The sequence below is a fragment of the Nannobrachium achirus genome, assembly GCF_963921795.1.
Source record: "Nannobrachium achirus genome assembly, chromosome: 12".
In the NCBI taxonomy this organism is placed as follows: Eukaryota; Metazoa; Chordata; class Actinopteri; order Myctophiformes; family Myctophidae; genus Nannobrachium; species Nannobrachium achirus.
The window spans coordinates 57,086,483-57,101,818 of record NC_137832.1 but is presented as its reverse complement, the minus strand read 5'-3'; positions in this window follow the sequence as shown (position 1 = coordinate 57,101,818).

Sequence of the window (15,336 nt, the reverse complement as noted above, 5' to 3'; positions counted from 1 at the left end):
TTTCCATAAGTACTTCAAAAATAAACCTGTTTATAAGTAGTGAAGATACTACTAGTTCGTGTAGACGCTCAACACAGCCGGATGCACCACGATAGATTCCAACTTATCTCCATATTCTGACTTTTTGTGTTTTTCCGTAAATGAATGCCCTACCTCATACTACAGCGTCACACAAATACATCAAAAGTAACAGATCCACAATCTTATTTTGCGCTAGTAGACCTACTACTTTTTCTACTTTTGAATTTGAATCCTGGAAAGTTTTGGACATAATGGGGTTTGCACCCGAGACGATAAACATTTCCTAGACATATTGTCCCTTTATAGCTGTACTTTATCCTAATGAGCAGAGTAAACATGAACTTTAATCAATACACAAGGTAAATAGTCACATATACCGTAAGTGTTCAATGTAGTGGTGCATCAAAGACACTAGGACCAGGATGAAGAAACAGTGAGTGAACCTATAGCATCTGTCTAAACAACATGCTATCTAAATGACATTCTTTGCATTTGAAACTATAGGACACCAGGTAACCAAAGAACCTAGCATCTGTCTAAACAGCATAAATAACATTACATTTGAAGCTATAGGACGGACAGACACAGACAAACAGATTGACAAACTGATAGACAGACAATGGACATTGCATCTGACTAATAATATTCAAATCACAAATGAAACCCCTAATGTCACCGGGCAGACTGCTGCTTCCCGCTGTGCTCCGACTCCCAGTGGTTCAAACTAAGTACATTTACTCGATTACTTAAAGGATGACGTCATCCAACTTCAATCTTCATATATTTGGCCTCCACTAATGCTTACGATAACACGGTACCTTCTACTCGGTCCGTGGTAGGCCTATTCCAGAAACACCACTACCAGTGACATCATCATTAGGCACATTTCTTTCTTCTGCTTTTTTCTTTCCAACCGCTCCTACATCTGGCTTTGCGTGTAGGAGCACGGAATGAGCACGGAACTCCATGTATGGAGATAACTAACGTCACGGACAGAATGGCCCATACAAGGAGATATGTGTGTCATGTTTGATACCATCTTCGCACAGGTGTGATTACCAGTAAGACTCCCTAATCGGGAGATAAGCGACCGTTGGTCGCTTATCTCCACAAATATCACAACCTCCACCTCTCACGTCATACGGGTAGCCATAGTTACACCTGGAATGTTGAATCTCCATATATGGAGATAACCTACGCATCACACAAAGTCTGACCTCACCAGCCCATACTTGGGCATGGACGACTTATATCTCCATATACGGAGATGGCCATATATGGAGATACGATGACATCACAGAGTCCACAGCTGATGATGTGGCGTGATGTCATACAATACACAAACAAGCCCTATATAAAGGGGCAATTCTCACCAGGGAAGAGAGCATTGCCTGGAATGTTGAATCTCCATATATGGAGATAACCTACGCATCACACAAAGTCTGACCTCACCAGCCCATACTTGGGCATGGACGACTTATATCTCCATATACGGAGATGGCCATATATGGAGATACGATGACATCACAGAGTCCACAGCTGATGATGTGGCGTGATGTCATACAATAAACAAACAAGCCCTATATACTGATGCGATACGATGACATCACAGAGTCCACAGCTGATGATGTGGCGTGATGTCATACAATAAACAAACAAGCCCTATATACTGATGCGGAGATATGAGCAGGGCAAAGGTGTGACGTGTGACCGACCGACGGACGGACGGCCGGTGGAGGTTTTCATAGTAAACTGCTCCCTGACGGTCGCAATTATTATTACCAGTAAGACTCCCTAATCGGGAGATAAGCGACCGTTGGTCGCTTATCTCCACAAATATCACAACCTCCACCTCTCACGTCATACGGGTAGCCATAGTTACACCTGGAATGTTGAATCTCCATATATGGAGATAACCTACGCATCACACAAAGTCTGACCTCACCAGCCCATACTTGGGCATGGACGACTTATATCTCCATATACGGAGATGGCCATATATGGAGATACGATGACATCACAGAGTCCACAGCTGATGATGTGGCGTGATGTCATACAATACACAAACAAGCCCTATATAAAGGGGCAATTCTCACCAGGGAAGAGAGCATTGCCTGGAATGTTGAATCTCCATATATGGAGATAACCTACGCATCACACAAAGTCTGACCTCACCAGCCCATACTTGGGCATGGACGACTTATATCTCCATATACGGAGATGGCCATATATGGAGATACGATGACATCACAGAGTCCACAGCTGATGATGTGGCGTGATGTCATACAATAAACAAACAAGCCCTATATACTGATGCGATACGATGACATCACAGAGTCCACAGCTGATGATGTGGCGTGATGTCATACAATAAACAAACAAGCCCTATATACTGATGCGGAGATATGAGCAGGGCAAAGGTGTGACGTGTGACGTGTGACGTGTGACCGACCGACGGACGGACGGCCGGTGGAGGTTTTCATAGTAAACTGCTCCCTGACGGTCGCAATTATTATTTTTTAATTAACCACAGGAACAGTGGCTTCCATTATAGCATGCTAACTATCCAGGAATAGAAAGCCTGTCGTTTCTATTAGCTTGGATTCCCCCATCGATGAGGTCACTGGTAGGCGGGGTTCTGAACTGGGCTGGTCCTCCTCTGAGACACAGACGGGACAAAAATGGACAAAAATGGTGCCATATTAGCATATTGCATTAGTGAGGACCAATCATATGAAAATAGGTTGTAAAAAGGCTGAAGTCATCCTTTAAGTACGCTCAAAAGTGATCACACAGTATATTATAGGCTGAAGTCATCCTTTAAGTATACTCAATAGTGATCACACAGTATATTTTGATGCCAGCGCTTTTGTACTTTTACTCAAGTAAAATGCTGAATGCAGGCCTTTTACTTGTAACAAACAGAGTATATATTCTTTATTTTGTGGTATTTCTACTTTTACTTAGGTAAAACGAGGAGTACTTCTTCCACCACTGTCCCCCCAGAGTATTCGTGGCGGTTGACTTGTTTGTCCCTCTTTTGTTGTGGTGATGGATGCTTGTTGGTAGAGTGTTCAACTGTGCTGGGTTGGGTACAGGTGTTGACGCTGTCTCTAATTAGCCAGAGAAGATTAATGAGGCTGATTAATTGGGGAAAGGATTTATTTTCGTACGCGCTCCCAGAGTCTGTCGAGTTATTTTTATGAAAATCTGCATGATAACGTCATGCTTTTTCTACCAAAAAAGAAAGAAAATGCACATGTTTAATACATTTGCACATGTGACACATATGATCATTTTATATAATGCTTAAAAGTAGTGTAAGCGATTGATTGTCTAATAACAGGGGTCTCCCTGTCTCTCCAGCTCTTTACAGATAATACCTTATCAAGTGGGTTGCCAATATGGGATGTCCAAAATTATCAGCCTACTGATATTATAGGCAGATGATACCATAAAACAAATGAATATCGGAAGATATCTGTATGGGTTTTTATGCATGCCATTTTATCTTGACAAAGTAGTATCTACGGCAGAGAAGAATCAACGATGTAATGTTGTTATCTGACAATTAGTTTCGGTATCCTTTGATATCGTAATCGGAAAATAAGAGTTAGTGGAAAATCGGTCAAACATCCGTAGTTGCCAATGTTCACTACCCATATATATCAGCTAAAATGTTTGATAGTGTTCAAGTTTCGTGTCTGCTCACTTGTGTCATCACTTTCCATTTCCATTTTTGTTTAATGTGTATTTCTCTCTTTTTCTTCTATCTCTTGACAAGATATCCGACCTGAACAAGCAGTTTCCGTTCCGTTCAATAAAGAGTTGGGGATGCAGGCAGACTCTATCGCTCTATCACAATGATTACTATCCGTAGAGCTATTTTACGCACATTTTAATACATAAATAACACTTACTGTGCAACTTTAAGTCTTGAAGTTGAAAAGAACAAAAATACGCCACCTATATTCCAGCTCTCGGGGGACACTGTTGTCAAGTAACAGAAAGGAAAGTAAGGGATGACAGTGCTAAATATATCCCGGCTTGTCAAGCAAAGAGCTTGTATCTCCATATTTCAACTTTTAGTTATTTTCTTTTAGCAAAAGAATGCCCTACTGCGATGTTTTGAGATTGGAGGTCGGCTATTTTCGGTGCGTATACGACTATAAGCTAAGCGTAATGAAGTCAATACTGGAGATGTGGCGTAACGGCATGGATTTCTACACAGAGAGAGGGCAATTATTTCAACATTAGACGCTGCCTTCAAGTTCAGGAGAGTTTGAACACAGCAATATGCTCTTGTATGCTGCATGCCTTCAGGTATGGCATGGAAAGAGGGCATTTGCTTTTCTTTCACTGTAGTAAAAACTGAATTCATGGTCTGGAGAGGGCACTTTTTCCAGATGGATAAAAGGGCAGGGGCTCAAGCCCCATTTGATGTCTATGTGTGCACATGCCTGTACACGCACGCACGCACGCACGCACGCACGCACGCACGCACGCACGCACGCACGCACGCACGCACGCACGCACGCACGCACGCACGCACGCACGCACACACACACACACACACACACACACACACACACACACACACACACACACACACACACACACACACACACACACACACACACACACACACACACACACACACACACACACAGTGAGTGCCAAATAAACCCTTCAAAAGGGGCGAGATGTTGTTCATCTTAATCTGTGTCTTATCGGGTGGTCCAGGCACGGAGGGAAGGAGCAGTCATCCCACATCAGGCCATGCCACTTATTATAGCTTCTCATTAACAGCGGTGGAGGAAGTACTGAAGTAAAAGTAACGATATTACATGCACTCAGTGGTGGAAAAAGCCTTTTTTACTTAAAGGAGTAGTTCACCACTTTTCAACCTGTCTTCAGGTCCTCACTAATGTTCATAATAAAATAGCACCATTTTTTTCTATTCAGTCTGGGTCTCATAGGAGAGCTGTCAAATCCTTCCTACCGGTGACATCATCGTTTGACAAAAAAACAAAACAAAACATATTTTTGAAAAAAAAAAAAAAGATTTTTATTATCACGAGAACAATGGCTTCCACTTTAACATTGCAACTTTTTCAGGAATAGAAAGCCTGCAGTTTCTATTAGCTTGCATTTCCCATTGATGATGTCACCGGTAGGAAGGATTTGACCCACCCACAGCTCTCCTATGAGACCCAAACTGAGTAGAATAAAATTGTGATATTTTATCATGAACATTAGTGAGGACCTATTACTGTATATGAAGATAGGTTGAAAAGTGGTGGAGTGCCCCTTTAAGTAAAAGTATCAATACTGCATCATAGAAATAGCCTGTTACAAGTTAAATTCCGGAATTCCAAATGTACTTGCGTAAAAGTATGAAAGTATTGATATCAAAATGTAGTTAAAGTAGGCCTACCAAAAGTAAAAGTATATACTCATTATGCAGAATGTCCAATTTCAAGTTTCCAAATAAATCTTTTGAAAATAGCAGCTCTACAAGCTCACAATGTGTTGCATCGTGACGCATTGTGAGCTTGCATATCAGCTATTTTCAAATGGCCAAAATGTATATCTAGGGTGGAAGTGGTAAATATATGTTTTGTAATAATAATCTACAAAGTAATTAGTAACTAAAGTTTTCAAATTAATTTAGTGGAGTTAAAGTGCAATGATATCACAATGTATCACAATATTTGTGCTACTGTACAACTGAAGGGTCTGTGTTCAAAATGTCTCTTGAGTATACAGTAAGTACAACAGTATTGGCACCAACATATTCACTGAAAATAGAAATTCTGCGAGTGATGCAAGCTTGTAGATCTACCACCTTTTGCAATAAAAAGCTTTATTGTCAGTCGGGGGGGGGGGGGGGGGGGGGGGAGCAAGCAAGGGGGAAAGGGGGATCAATCAAAGAAAACAAACAAATTATCTATATATTTACATATTTACATATGAAAGAACGCTTTGGAAGGAAGCAGAGAAGATAGCCCAACCAGCTGGAAAAAGACAACAAATGACCTATAGACGCCTTATCAGACAATGACACACTGCACATGTCAACAATAATCTGTATGAGGGAATACCTCGGGTGAGAGAGAAAATACCAGCCAGGAGAATGAGACTAGCAGGACACCCTGCCAAAGACATCAAGAGCTGCCAGCCAGCAAATTGGTGCTGTGGGAACTAACACACAGGCGTTGGTCAGGACTCACAAGGCCGTCCCAAATTAACATCCGTGGAAGTACTCAAGAAAGATGCAGGAGCGCAAAGCAGCAACGAGCTGGCCAGATGTATGGAGAACGGGGGATGACTGGAAGCGACGATGGAGGGCTTGACTGAGGACGACCAAGAGAGACACTGATAAGAACTGGTATGTGCGTGCAGGCCAGCACGAAAAAAAAAACTGACAGTTAGATGTAATGGAAAAGTGGTCCCAGCACTCACAGGTAAAAATGCATTTCCATCAAACTCATCAAACTCATCAAACCCCGCCTCCAGTCGACATACATGAAGACGTTGACTGAAATGAAATTAGCGCTCCCTGTGAAACAACTGGTTTGGAGATCTGTTGGGAATTGATCACTTGAAACGGGCACCTGCTGTGTGCCGTCCAGTCTCAGGGCTCTATTTTGACTGTCTTAAGCACCAGCTCTTGCCTTAACTTAAAGGCCTGTCCATACTGTCTCCGACCACAAACTTTTTGCCGAAAAGGTCCGGTTCAACTACAAAATGACGTCACTCGCAGCTTCTGAAAAGCATTACCCGGATTGGAGTTTGGAAAGCTGCAACTCTTCGACGAAAGTTTTTGGTGGTCGGAAACAGTATGGACATGCCTTTAAGTTAAGGCATAAGAGCCATAGGGCTCTATTATGATCCAGGTCTTATGCCTTATGCCTTAACCTCTTTGCCTTTTTTTTTTTTTACTATATATACATATTTTTCTTAATATTTCAAATAGCTGATCTGCAAGCTCACAACGTGCAGATGTAGATCAGCATTTGAAGTATTTAAAAATGTTTTTCAAAATAGTAAAAAAAAGGCAAAGAAGTTAAGGCATAAGGCATAAGACCTGGATCATAATAGAGCCCAGACTCCCCAAAGAGCAAAAGGGTTCAACTCAAGTAGAAGTATGAATTATTGAAAAATGGACATACTCAGCTATATCGTAAATGGTGCATTTACCCAAGACTGTGGGTAAAAGATTGTGGATTACAGTACATTCACAGATTCACACACACACATTCACACACCAATGACCCCAACCTGCTCATCGGGAGCAATTAGAGCAATTATTAAAGTTAACGTACCACTCGAGTAAATGTACTTAGTTACTTTCCAAAGTTACAACGCAACAGCGCGGGACCATGTGGCCAGACGCGATAACCGCGGCCCCAACCACTCGGCTCGTTAGGACAGAATTAGCCGTCCTCTCATTCCGCCTGACGGATTGATGCGCGCCGTCGGGCGATCGGGCTGCCTGCGACCTTCGATTGGTTCCAGCTGGCAGGGCGGGCTCCTCAATCACGGCGGCGGGGCCGAGGAGCATGATGATGGAGGGGAACGATCCAGACACTTCAGACCCACACCCCGATATCAGGGTTTCCGCTAGACCAGGGGTCTTCAATGTTTTCAGGCCAAGGACCCCTTAGTCGAGAGAGAAATGAAGCAGGGACCCCCACAACCTGTTCATAGATTCCACATAGTTTAATCTTTTGACAGCACAATCATGTGTTTTGGAATGTAAATTTGTGTTTTCAGATATTTAACCACTTGAACAGTACTCAATACTTAATAAACTTGACCTTTCACTCTGTACGTAGTGTGCTCTTTTTCCCCTTTACAACAAACCTCTCTACAACAACAAGGCGTTGTTGTGAGCTTGTAGATCTGCTATTTTTGACTAAAGTTCTCAGAATATGGACGCTAGGGTTCAAGTGGTAAATATAAAAAAGGAGGAAAAGAGTTTCTATCACTCAATGATTTGGAGGACCCCATCTAGTAAATCTGAGGACCTCCTAGGGGCTCCGGACCCCCTGTTGAAGAACCTTGTGCTAGACATTTTTGGGGCCGGCCACCTTGACCGGCGCAGGATTATATTTTACCGGCCAATTAATTAATTTATCGTCCATATTATAATGAACGTCACATGCGTGTTTGCAGATACTGTATGTGCAAAGTGCACCCAACTGATAATTACACTATTTTATGTTAGCGCTGGGCTTTTTTCCTCTTTATCACAGATGCAATCTATTCCTGTTTTTATAGTTAACTAAATCATATCCGAGCTATCACTTGACAAAAAATAAGTGAATAAAGTGGGTGCAAGAGAACGGCTTGCACGCCGCTGCCACACAGTGGCCTACAAATTAATAGGCTATATGGTTTGGGCTTCATGTCTCATTAAACCTTATTATGCAAACATACAACCTTTGTTTTATTTTGTTAATGTTATGTTATGATGGCGCAAGGAAGGGTGACTTGCCTCTGTTGCTTTGACAACCACAATGATCCAGATCCATGCGATCATAAAGTCACTGTGTGCATGCTTTTATAATATCCATGTGTAGCCACACGTCTACTGGGTTCAGCTTGGTCCAGATTACCTCGGAAAAACCCCAGTTCTGGTTATCATAACACTAAACCACGCTGATCAAGACAAGCTGCATGTGAAGCCTGTGAAGCTTGATGTGTGCTTCTCCGTATGGCTGTGTTGTTGCGTATCTAAAATAGCAGACATACAAGCTCACACTGCGACGTGTTGCGATGTGTTGCGACGTGTTGTGAGCTTGCAGCTCTGATATTTTTAATGTGCATCACCATTGTACGACAAATAGGCATATCTACCGTATATGGAGGCCACATCGGCCACATAACACACTAACGGCTGGTTCTACAGACAGGGATATCCATGTATGGGCATAAAATTGTATGATGTCAGATGTCATAGACATCATAGGACTTTCACTTAACGAATAACTGAGTAAGCATGTTTGGGCTCTCACAGCATATCTCCATATACACTACATGGGATCTCCATGGCTACCAGGGGTCTCCCTATATGGGTAACTGGTTCGATATATCACTGGCCAGATGGCCAAAAATTGGCCCGACCTCGCCCTTTAGGGCGAGATCGCATGTCGCCCTGAGGCGTCTTACTAGTAATGATACAATTTTAAAATGATGATACTGTAGGTTTTAATGGTTGTAGCCTAACCTACTACTTCAGCCAAATAATAATATTAATAATAGGCTTAAATATTAAAATAGCCTAAGAGCCATTTTCCCAGCCGGCCAAGGTGGCCGGTGGACTTTATAATTATGGGCCAATTAAACATTTAACCGGTCAATGGCCAGTAAATACCGGCTAAAGGAAACTCTGCCCGATATATGCAGGAGGACGGACGGACAGTTGGTTAACACTGATACTGTACTGTACTCTTTATATTAAATAGACTCTCAGAAACTCATGGTGAAATTATGTTCACAGTACAGTAACCCCAGGACAGCCCTCCCCCCCCCCCCCCCCCCCCACTCCGAAGAGGAGAAAAGAAACAAAAGCATAACAAGAAATAAATAAGTAATGAAGGCAAGCGAGCCTATAGAAAAACAACAGCGACAGATAATATGAGTGCAGAACAGCAAAACGGAAGAAAATGCTCTGTCAGCCGATTTACAATGGGTTTTAATCCCCCCATCCCCCTACACTTGTCTTTTCAATCACAGATAGAGTGCTCTTCCTTCCTGGGCACCATGACACTCTAGCAGCGAACGCAGTGCATCTGATCGCTGTTTCACTAATGTCATTTTCATGCTAATGCCTTTCGTTTTTGCCTCCACGTCTCTCTCTCTCTCCCTCTGTCTGCTCCCACCCCCCCCCCCTCTCTCTCTCTCTGTCTGTCTGTCTGTGTGCTAAACTTTGAAGGTGCCCATTGTTACATTTGAAATTCTAATGAAAGCAAGTTTCCAATGTCTTGCTTATTTAAAATCAAAATCCCTTCATTATGAAGTAGTGGCTTTGCATATCTTCTTCACAAAGTACCAAAAGCCATGGAAACTTTATTTGTGTGCGTGTGCGTGTGTGCGCGTGCATGCGTGGAGTGAATTTTATTCGATTTCTGGACGGATGCAACTCACATTGTATTAGAAACATTATGCATACAAAATCAAGACTGTAGTGCTGAAACCAGCAGGGTATTCATTCACCTGTCAGTTTACTACTCATTAGTTTACCTATTGTTTAGTCCAGTGTTTCTCAACCCCTGTGCCTGGGGACCTTTGGTGTGCCCCTGAGAAGGGTCAAGTGTGCCCCTTGAAACTGCTTGAAAGCCATGTATTGTATTTATCATTTTAAAAATGATTTAAACTAGTGAAAACAGCCGATCTACTGTGTGCTTGAAGATCTGCTGTTTCAAAAGTAGCAGATCCACAGATCCTGGGAGCGCCCGTTTTGGTGTGTTAGCTGTTGCCAGGATTAATCTGGCTGGTCGAGTCATCATTGTGATGTCAGAACAGGTCAGCTATATCCATATGAGGTCAGATGTAGAAGTATTGGCAAGCTCCATATATGGAGATCTCTTGGCCACATTATGGAGCGTGACATGAGGCATCCATGAGGTCAGATGTAGAGGTATTGGCCAGCTCCATATATGGAGATGGCAGGTGCACAGCAAGCGCATGTCTTTCAAATTGACACTGTCGGGTGGAAACTTTGTATGTCCAAAACTGCTATCTTCCCTACTAAAAAAAATATGGAGATACAAGGTTAACGCCTGCTGCCAGCGACAAAATACTTTTCACTACTGTTGTGCGACAGCCTTGTATGATGAAGCATTTGAAACTTGGAGATACAAGGTTTCTTCCTGACAGTGACGATATTTATACCCCCCTATTATGTTGGTGACCATGGATTCTTGGGACATGAAAAGTGTGCTCATGCAGAAAAAAGGTTGAGAAACACTTTAGTCTATATTGTTGCTGTCGGGCAGAAACCTTTTATCTCCATATTCTAACTTTTGGTGTGTTTTCGTAAATTAACGCCCTATACTTGATCATACTTCAGTGACACTCAAAAGTAGCAGATCCACAGATCCTGGGAGCGCCCGTTTTGGTGTGTTAGCTGTTGCCAGGATTAATCTGGCTGGTCGAGTCATCATTGTGATGTCAGAACAGGTCAGCTATATCCATATGAGGTCAGATGTAGAAGTATTGGCAAGCTCCATATATGGAGATCTCTTGGCCACATTATGGAGCGTGACATGAGGCATCCATGAGGTCAGATGTAGAGGTATTGGCCAGCTCCATATATGGAGATGTCTTGGCCATATATGGAGCGTTTCATGAGGCATCCGTGAGGTCAGATGTAGAGGTATTGGGCATCTCCATACAGTATATGAGATGTCTTGCAGGGGCGTCAATTGGGTATGGCAGGGGTATGCAGCTGCCATACCCTGGGTCCAGGGGGGAAAAAAAGTTACTTTTAAATATAAATCCATGAATGTCTCTTTGTCTATCTGTTCTGGTTATTGTGTTGTTAAATTACAGTAAAATAACTACAAATGCAAAATTTAACAAAATGGTCACTTTAACAAGGTATTATAATTATATTCTCCACACTTGTATTCTCCCCATCTTGACACGATGGTATATTCCTAGGTTCCGCAGGTCAGCTGCACAGGTGCAATGCATTATTGTTAATTGTGGCACGTTTACTAACATGCCAAGTTTAGCTGCACTGCACAACCGAAAAATTTAAAATTAAATAAGATGTACTTCTTAAAAACTTGTATCATGCCTGTTGCTAAGGTATGGTAACATGACTGTGACATGACAGTCATGTTGCCATACCTTAGCTTTTTCTGAACTGACGCCACTGATGTCTTGCATATATGGAGAGTGACATGAGGCGTGACGCACGGACGGACGGACAGATATGATCTGCTGGTTTTCAAACCAATTCATTATCGTTATTATTATTATGAAGTGTTTTAGATAACGGTACTTTATTGACTCCACAGGGGGAATTTCTGTTTCAGCTTCACCCCAACTGATGGCTGCTCAGTGATGATAAGTGTGTCACTTCGTGCCGCGCTGCAAGCTTGTACATCTGCTATTTTTGGCCAAAATCTTGAAAATGAAAAAAAGGTTGAAAAACGTTGAACCGCGGAAAGGAAAGGAATCTGATTTAGAAGTCGTTTATATAATCAGCCTCAGGTCGTAATGGGTTAAGTGGCAAAACCACAAAACGGGGATAAAAAAAGTATTTTATAAAAGGCAGACCATTTACCTACAGCTAGATGACAACAATAAGACCAAGATTAAAAACTGGAGCAAACAGGAAGCCAGCAGTTTATGGCTCACGGTGGGCAAAAGACAGATGGCTTCCACTTCCTAAAAGCCAACTGGATGAAAGAGACCAATCTTCACCCAATTTAGTGCTAGAGAACAGGAGGAGAGCGTCAAAAAACAACAAGGGCCCACTTAACACCCCACACACCGGCCAAGAGCTCCATTTGCACGGGCAGCTGACACAGAGGCGCAATTTTAGGAGAAAAAAAAATCGAGTAAGGGATGTAGGGAAAAAGGCCATATTTCAAAAATAGCAAAAACTATGTTCACTAAAAAAAAGAAGAAAAAAAAAGTTTCCTACAATGACGTGCATGTTAGAAATAAGGACAGCAGTTTGAAAGTGGTTAATTACTGTAATGGTGGCAGAGAAGATTGAATGATTGTTTGTTTGATTGATTGATTGACTGACTTTATTAACAAGTATCAAACTGTACTGCAGGTCTTATTTTTATTTTTACATGTCTGAACATTTTTGCCTATACAAAGACTTGCTCAAAATAGGGCCGCAACGCTGAGGTTAGTGAAATGGACAAATGTATGAGTGACAAATGTACTCAGACCGTTTTTTTTCCCCCCATCTACACCAAATCTCTTCGCACAAAAATAGCCGATCCAGCTCGCAACGCCTTGATGTAGGTCTGCTATTTTTGCCTCCCATTATGGATAATGTTTTTTGTGTTGATTTGTGCACCAACACACACAAGTTGAAAAGCAAAAGAAACATGACTCTATGAAAGAGAGGCATGCCGTCAGGGCAGGTGCACAGCAAGCGCATGTCTTTCAAATTGACACTGTCGGGTGGAAACTTTGTATGTCCAAAACTGCTATCTTCCCTACTAAAAAAAATATGGAGATACAAGGTTAACGCCTGCTGCCAGCGACAAAATATCATTTAGCTACCGTGAGGTGTAATTGGTTATTAATTTAGTAATTCATTAGGTGTAATTAGACACTACCGGAGAAGTTGATATGAACTGCTTACCAGGGGAGGGACGGAGGATTTGGGACGGTGGCCAAAATACTTGAATATACAAACAGGAGAGGTGTGAGATGGGGAAAATGAATGAAGGAGAGAACACATTGCAGGACCACCAGAGCTACAAATGTAGCATAATATACATTATACGGGTCCATTTGTGCACTCTCAAAGTTACATCAACACTGAAGACTGTAGGCTACATTGAGGTCCCGGACATAAAATGCATTTCAAGCTGGGGATACTTATTCTAAACAATGCACAGAATGTACATACCATTGTTCCCTATTGAGCTTGGCACATTTAAAGCTGCCCAGAAGATCACACATGTCACACGTTTCTTCTTATTTTTTCACTCTCAAAAAGCGCCTGCAATATAGTGCATTTGAAACTACATTGCAGTGCACATCATGGGGTGATGATCACTGCTTGCCTCCTGTGAATTGATTTATTTTCTGTTTATTTCGTTGCTGAGTGAGGTCAGCAGACAAAGTGACGTGAGTGAGATGAAAAAAGAAACTGGGTGAAATGTGCCAATCTCAACAGGAAACAACGGTATATGTCCCGGTATATGCACACCATTTTGCACTTGCAAAAAAGAACACTTTAATATTATGCAACGTTTCGGTCACAGACCTGGCGTGGTTTTGGGATACTTGAAAATTCACGGTAGGGCGAGTGAATTTCTCTGGTTAAAATACATGCAAATTGCTCTATATTTTGACGGTACTCATTGCTATATAGAGTTAGAGTGTGTGTTCAACAGGAGTCTCCATGTCTCTCCAGCTCTTTAGTAAAAATGAAATGCATGTTCAGGACGGCCGGGATAACAATTTTATCCAAGGATACAGATTAAACTAGTGAAATTAGAAGTGATGATGACACAAAGAAAGGAGCAGACACAATTGGAACTGAAGCACTATAAAATTGAAGCTGATAAATGGCTACTCTGCTGATTGGCTGATAGGTTGCCAGACTTGCCACCCACCCGAAAATAGAGCTGGAGACACAGGAAGACTATCGGCATACAATTGCCACAGCTCCATACAATCTATACCACACGCTGCAAGAAAAAGACTCAGAACATCATGAAAGATAGCAGCCATCCCGCCCATTCCCTGTTCTCACTCCTCCCATCCAAAAAACGTTACCAGAGCATCAAATCGCACACCACTCGTTTCAGTAATAGTTTTTTTGCCCAGGTAGTCAGGTTGCTCAACGAAGGGATGAAAGTAAAACGTAGGTAAACATGGGCACTGTACGCATTTTTAAACTGTACACTGTTGCACTGTATGGTATTGTCGTTGTTGGGACTTGTCTTGTGTAGCCTGCATGGTATGTTGGTCCACACTCCTGTCGGTCACTGTGACCATGTATTTGTGAAATAAGGCTGAGAGTGCTCCTGGCACAAGCATTTCATTGTATCTGTACCTGTATGGATATGTGTGACAATAAAATTGAACCTGAACCTTAAAACTGAACCTGAAGTGACGCCTCCTGTTCAGGGGCGTCACAAGGGGGTGGGGGGGGGGGGGGGGGGGGGGGGGGGGGGGGGGGGGGGGGGTGGTGGGACTGACTTACTAGGGCCCAAGGTGGAGGGGCCTCAATTATTTTATACTTTAGCTATTGAAAAATAGCAGATATACAAGCTTCAAGATTGTAGATCTGCAAATACATGTCATTTTGGGGGTCCTTCACATGAAAAAGTTTGAGCACCACTGACATAGGTTTTTCAAAAAATCTTTGAAAGATTTGAAATATTCAAAGACTTTTTCTCGACAAGACAAATTGTCTCGATTTGTCAAAAATAGCAGATCTACAAGCTCGCAGCCGTCACAATTACATTGGACAAACCAGCATGTTTAACATTTCAAGTTCACGTTTTCAACACCGGTCCACAGGAGGCTTTTCTAAAATAGAATCACACTAATCTACAGAAAAATCAAATCGAATACAAGGAAATAAACGTCATT